We start from the raw sequence: 7,784 nt of genomic DNA on the forward strand, positions 1-7,784 counted from the left end.
AAAAATGTATAGAGGTAGACAAGGTAGGCAAAAAATAGTGATATGATCATTCGGTATGCTACTCCTTTAGTCAAGGGTGAAAATGGTTAGTTAAGAAGGGGCCATATTTGTTAGTCATGTGGAACTCTCTACACATTTGTAAAAGCTAACAAATAAGAAGAGGATGATGGACTAATGGTTAAATATTATTGCATTGCAATATTTCAAATTGATACACAGGTAAATATTTACAAATTTATTATATTTTTTATGATCATATTACATATATAAATAAATGATTTAATTAAATTAATATTTATTGATTATGTTCAAAATTCAGGTAAAAAGTGTTACTAGCAATGATAATGAACCCTTGATCTCCTTTGACACTACATCATTGACTTCACAAGTATTATTTGTATAAATTATGTGAGTTAATACATTTGGTTGCTATGTAGTTATATGAATGGTTCTCTCATAAGTTATTGTGCATTTTCATTAGTTCATTGTTGAATGATCGACATTAACAATGAATAATGAACCTAGGCATCATGTGTTACACCCCACTCAAAAACCCAAGAGAAATTAACCTATTATGTTACAATATTTACTGTACCAATTCTTTTTTCTTGAAAGTTTATGCAACATCAAGATAACAATATAGAATCAATATATATCAAATACACCTTAAGTAATATTGTTACATCCCAAAGTTTTACCTAATTAAAATAAGTTTACAACCATTGCAATGATTAGTTGAAACTATCAAACGTAACCATCATGTGAAAAAGGGAAATTATAATTAACTATTTACTTCATGTGGAATTGATTTGTAATAATCTTTTATATTGTAGATGGGTCATGTTGGAAATATGACTAAGTAGGTTGGGAAAAGTGTTTTCATTTATGGTAGCACATATCTACGAAGAAATGACAAATTGTATAGTTGAAGATTTTATGTTCAGAGATAGAAAATTGTTGAAGTGTTAGACAGTTTTTCTAGTAGTACAAAGATAGTTTTTTATGTTGTGAAGTCTATAGTAAGAATTACCACATCTACAGTTGAGGACAAGTAGTACAGAGTGTCCAGAAAGTGTGATCAAAAGTGTAGATCAACAAAGGCAGTGTAGAACAAGTTACAAGTCAAATACTAGTAAGAGTAGTGTACTGAACTGAATCTAGGGGGAAATACTTAATTATGAGTTGAGGAATTATTTTATGAAATCAATAATTTCTTAACTTATTAGAGATGACATCTTAGATGTTAAACCTATGTTAGCATGGTCTAATTTTGTATTTAGCCAAACGTGTAGAAATATCAAGCTGAGTAGGCAGAGTTATGTAAAAGGGAAAGGTATAAGTAAGAAATCATTACTTTCAAAGTAATGTGATGAAAATGGGAAGTATGTGGCATGTATGAAAACTATGTATATGACATGAAAACTTATGTGAAGGACTTATGATGTGAATTTTGATGTAAAATTAGAGATATGTGATGTACAACATATAGCAGTAAAGAGGTTATTGTATCTATCTAATTTTGTTTAAGGCACTAAATTGTATAATTGCATGTTAGGGAAGTGAGCTCTTATTGCATACATTTGTAATTTTATTACCAACTCCTAATAGGGTTAAATAAACTCCTAAGAGGATTGATGAATTTAAAAGGGCCTGGTCCTCTAACAAGGACTAAGGTAATATATGTACTTCATAGACTCCTAATAGGATTCTTTTGTTTAGTTGATCATTTTGTGGGTACCATCCCACAGGGGTTTTCCCTTGGCTAGTGGTTCCATAGTTAACAAAATATAGTGTAATGAGTTCTCTTTGTGTATGGATGCATTTAATGAGTTCTCTTTGTGTATGGATGCATTTATTGTATGGATGCTTTTACTATTCAAAATTGTTGGTTTACTTTCACATGCATGTTGTCAAGTAATTAATAATATCCAATTGTGGACAAAAGTTTGTAGAATATTGATTCTAGATTAACTAACCTTTTGAGTTAGTAACTACTCAAAAAGTTAGAGTTTGGGCTACTCCGAAGACGTCGTAACCAACTCTAGCTTTTGACGCTTAACTACAGTTAGAAAAGGTTAAGATATTGACCAAAACCAAAGTTAATTCTAAAGTTGACCCTTGGTACAAAATACATAAATAAAAACCCAAGATAACTTTGCACTTCTAACTTTTAAATATGATTATTGATATTTCCTGAGCTTGCTCTTTGATCTGCAGGTGTCATGAGTAACTGAGTCAAGTTTGCTTTGTACACTCTAAATGATTTGATGACCTGAGCCAAAGTTTTATTTTTAATGATGATTAAACTCTGCATCTTCAGCTTGCATAGCTCATGTTTCTTTCTAACTTCATCCAACTCAATGAAATACCCTGGCAAGTTTTGAGTATAGGAGTCTAATGCCACTAAGAGACTACTCAATCTTGTCATAACAATAGCATCTGAACTTTGTCTATTGCCAAGTTGAGTGCTGATTTTTGCCTCAATGCATTGCAAAATGGAAGATATGTCTAGATTTTGAGTGTGTTCACTAATAGAGATACCATAGATACGATCATCGGTATATCCCCCAAGGCCTTCTTTTTCAGCAACTTGCATGAGTTTAAGAATTGTTCTCCTTCATCCAATTGTTCATTCATACTATAATTCTTCTATCTGATGTTTTCCAACCATATATCAATTTTCTCTTCTTCTCTAATGCTGATTAACTTTAGTGATTTGACTATATTGCTGTCCATTCCTTTAATCGCTAATAAATTAGCATCAATTTCTCTCAAGAATGTTTGTTGTTCCTTGAGAGTTGTCAACTCTTTTTGAATGCTTTGTTGTATATGATCCACTTTGGCAAATGCAACCTTATCATCCTAAAATAAGCTTAATGCTCGTTCTTTCATGCTTTTTACCAATGCTTTAACCATCTTACCATAAGTTTGGCATTCTCCTATATCTTGAATGGTTTCTTCATCGAACATATTTTTAAAATCTTCTGTATTTTTCATGGATGAACTAGGATCTGGAAAGGAGTTTCCAACCATCAATTAGATGCATGAAGAAAGAGCTTAGGCTTGACACTTGAGTTGATTCTTAACTTGCTTATCTCTCCTTGATTGTTCTATTAGGACAACAATTGACACTTGAAAATTGTGTTCTTTTCCTTCACAGGTAGTCCGGTCTAGATCCACTTTAGTGATGCTAAAATCAAACTCATTTGCCTCATTTATGTCCTTCTTTGTGACTAGTTGTGCAATTTCAACAGATAAGTTGCCAGAGGTAGGATTCACTGCCAGTCTAGAATCCATTCTAGTCTTTTTTGTCTTTGCATCCGTATGCATTAAATCAGCTATGGCATCCAAATTTGATGCTTTCAATTGAATCATCCTTTTCTTCTTTCTCTCTCAACTTTGTTAGTAACCAAGATGTTGAAATACTAGCAGATGGGCTGATTACTGAAGGAACCTGTAAGACTATAGATGATGAATCCAAGTTATGCACATTTTCTACAACTGGCTCCTCTTAGATTGCTTTTGTGCTTTTGAGAGAAAATGAGAATGCAAGAGATGCTATGGATTGAATCATCTCATATAAAAATGATGGTAAAGTGTTCATTTTGGGAGCTTCATCTATCATCTATTGAATTGGTTTTAAAGTCTTTTCCTTGGGTTTCGATATCTTCTGCCTGGTGACTGCATTCAGTTCACATGCTGAAACTAGATTAACTCCTTTATCTGGATCTTCACCATCACCTCCCTCTTGTGTGTTATGTAAGGAGCCTGAGGAAGTAGGGATAGAAGATGAAATGGCTGAACTGATGTACCTTCCTAAGAATTATTATTATTCTTTGCACTACCTCTTCCTATTGATTTAGTAGCAGTGACTTCTTTGACTTTATTCTTTAACCAATTTTCAGTTTGTTGAATCACAAAGAGGGTCCTTTCCTTTAGATCTTTCAATTCTATTTGAGACCAATTAATATATGAAAATTCTAATAATTGTATCTGCTCAAAGAAGAAAGGATCAATCAAGTTTGAACCATCTTCTGTTATGCTTGTCACATCCCATCCCAATTTGTAATCAATAATTTTTTGTACTATAAACCTCATCTAGTCCCTTCTTGTCACTTTGAAGTAATTTTCACAATTCGCCCAATAATCTTCCATTGTAGGAAAATGGAGATAGCCAGGTCCAAGTGCCAAGTTATTTTTAACATACCAACTGCCATCAAATGGGAAGCGACCGTGGAAAGAGTGTAAAGTTATGTTCACCATGGATCTCTCGATATTTTGAGCATTTGAAGAGGAAAGACAACTATAATGTCCAATGCAGATTTGGAAAGGAAGTGATCTTTTGTTCCTAAACTTTTTTTTTACTTGGCCAATTTGCCTGCAAACTTCTAATAGTACCAACCTATCATCTACAAAGTGAGGCAACATGAGAGGACAATCTTGAAAATGTTTGATGCAGATGTAAGTGAATCAAGGGTACTATATGAAGAAGCTACCATAAATACCAATGAGATTGGCTACTTCAGGAGAAATTCAAAGTCCTATATCTCCTTGTAGCTCCCCGGTAGTGAGCATAGAAAAAGCATCATTCACCCTGTGGAAATGTGCATTGCTCTATTTTAATTGCAATTGAGGGTAATAATTATAAATTTGTGTGCTTAAGCTATACTCCTGATAAGTATTAAGACCATGCCATGACTTCATACTAGCAATTGTGTACATTAGGTACGAGGACATGTAAAACCCTTGACTTGCATTGAATCCTATTAACTAGTGATGGAGGGCATCACTAATCATTTCTCCCCAATCTATAAATTATTTTCCAGTGGTGATGGTATTAATGTACAAGAACATCCAATCCTGAAAATCTTCAGTTGTCTGATTTCCCACCACTCTATTAAGAAGAATTATCATATCAGAGATGTCTTCATTGAAAATGTTTCTACATAACCACTTGGGAAATTGTGACTATCTTCGTCTAGGTTGATCTAGCCAATTCCTAGCAATGGCATTGAGACAAGTTTCATTCTAATGGAAGTATCCTAGGGCACCTTCTTTAGATATTTATGTGAATTCTTCTCTTATTGGCAATTTGAAGGTGATGGAGATAGATACTAGATCTAACCTTTCCACAACATTACTGCTTGAGGTCTTGATGTCTTTAGAATTTTGATCATATGCCTTGATGCATTCTAAAACTAATTCCATACATTGAACTACAAGTGGCTGTCCTCCTGCATGAGCCAAACCACTTTCTAATGCTCTTTGTGCTAGGAGTGATTTATCTTCTTAGCTCATCATTTTCAAAAATTCTTCAATTTCCATATGTTCCATCTTTGTATCTATTATCTCAGGGAGTGTTCCTTTTAATATTGTAGGAGGCTTTTTACCTTGGAATTTGTACCTCATAATATCATTTACCAAATCCTTTGATCAATACTCCTTCAATCAAATACTAGATTTCAAGGCACATGGAAATATCTAATTAAATGGTTGATATACTTTGTCTGAGATACTGCACATTCATCAATTGCATTAAGACATTATGACAAAAAATTCACACACAACCTTTGCTAATTGTTTTTTGTACTTGGATTAGTTCCCCTATCATGACCACATAATCTGATATGCCTTTATAACAAACTGATATTGCTAAGTTTGATTCAATTATTAATTATTTGGGATGCATTGTAATTGAATCTCCAAGGCGGATATTTTGAATATAATAATACAAAGTTATAATCAATGATTCAATAACCTCTCCCTATATTACTAGCTTTCAATGATTTGATGATATCAAATTAAACACTTCATTTGCTTGTCTATGGTTCCCACATTTCTTCGCTTGTTATTACTTCACACAATTCGCATGCTCTCATTAGCTATGATGTGTCAAGAATTGGAAAGACAATTTGTCAAACAAATCATCTACTAGCTTACCACCATTCTTGCTACCACATTGCTTAAGACCAGTTTTCAATGGAATAGCGCACCTATTTTGTGTTTGTTCTTACTTCAAACAAAAACTTACGTGTCTGGTCATGGTTATCAAAGCTACAGATTGATAAAGAGGACCTTATTGAGATGATTCACATGACTGGTCATACCTGTAGTTTCTACGAACTTGAGAATATTTAACCAAACAATCCATATGCTTGGACTTGCGTAGGTTGGCTAAGTAACAGGTATCTCTGAGGTGATATTTCAAATAGTTGGGCACCTCCTATTTTAGAATGCACACATGATATTCTTTATTCTCTTTCCCATTCATTAATGGTTCTATTTGAGCAATGTCGTGACCATATATGGGAACCACATTTTCATTCCATGCTGCTAGTGAGGGAGAACAAAATATTTCATGTAGCTAACTAAGATATTGAGGATAATGTGTTTTATTTGCAGAAAGATTTAGCCTGCACTTTTACATGCCATGTAATTGTAACATGTTTCAATGAAGTGCATTTTTAAATTTCACCTATCAGACATATGGGAATGACTCAAATATTCAACCAAACAATTAATGTGTTTCTTCTATGCTCCTAGACCATACATGCGTACATATTTATGGGCATCTCCATTTTAGGAAAATATGTGGAGTTCATTTTACAATAGTTATATGCATTTATTGCATTTTTTTGTTTTGTAAAACTTTGGAGGCTCTCTCTCAAAAAATTAAATTAATCCCTTACAAATTGAATGCCATTTCATTTTTTTTTTGAAAAAGTAGGAGTTCAGGTTCTGGAACCTCCAGGTTAAGATTAGGGCAAAAAGTTGGAGTATGTAGACAGAGAGTGCTTTAGTATGTGGAGAGAGAGGATTGTGAATGAGGGAAGGTAACTCAAACTCAAACCTTGAATATCTCTCTAGAAGTTTGAGTACATAGAGAGAGGTAGTACATGGAGAGAGAAAAGTATGGGGAGAGAGAAAATGTTGAGGAAAGAGTTAAAGTCAAACCTCAAACTTCTCTCTACAAGTTGGAGTATGTGGAGAGAGAAAAGTATGGGGAGAGAGAAAGTTGGTTTAGCTGAGAACTAATCTCTCTCTCTCTCTTTTAGGAATTAATATAATTAATCCTCCCTCTAAAATGTGCAGGTAACAACCTTCTAAAATAATTTTTGCACCCTTCCAAATATCTTCAAAGGATTTCAGACTAGTTTTGAGCTACTATATTTTCTACATTCTTTCTACTACAATCTTATTGTTGTGGAAATCAGCATTTTTATAATCTATTTTAATAAATAAAACATATAAATATTGGGCATTAGGGATACCACATGTGCCTATAAGTTTTTCCATGTAAATGCAACTTCATATTCAGTTTTATTGGGATGATTAGATAAGGAAAAATGGGTGTTGGAAAGGTCTTGTAGAAAATTTCAAGGGGAGAAATGAAGGAGATAAAGAAGAACATTAATTTTGACATCATGTTCGACGTTTTTTAGGGTCACCCGAGCTCAAGATTTGATGAATTATAAGATATTTACACCATATGTTTTATTGAAGATAAGTGAAAGAATTTTTTTTTCTTTCTATTTTTGAGTATCTTGAGGACATGTTGCCTCCTTTCATAGTATTCAAAAGCACCGGTACCATAGCTTACCATTTCATTTCATTTAGGTAAATTTTCTTCTCTTATTTTGGGCTTCATTATTCCATTGTTTTTTCATGTACAATCTATGTTTGGGGTTCTTTTGGTACATATTAGCTTATTTTCATCCACTAGTTAGTAATAGATTTGATCTATTTGGACCAATTTGTCACAAATCTAGTGTGTGATTTTTTAG

The sequence above is a fragment of the Cupressus sempervirens genome, chromosome 7 (genome assembly GCF_028749045.1).
Source record: "Cupressus sempervirens isolate cs-2001-9-10 chromosome 7, ASM2874904v1, whole genome shotgun sequence".
Taxonomy (NCBI): domain Eukaryota; kingdom Viridiplantae; phylum Streptophyta; class Pinopsida; order Cupressales; family Cupressaceae; genus Cupressus; species Cupressus sempervirens.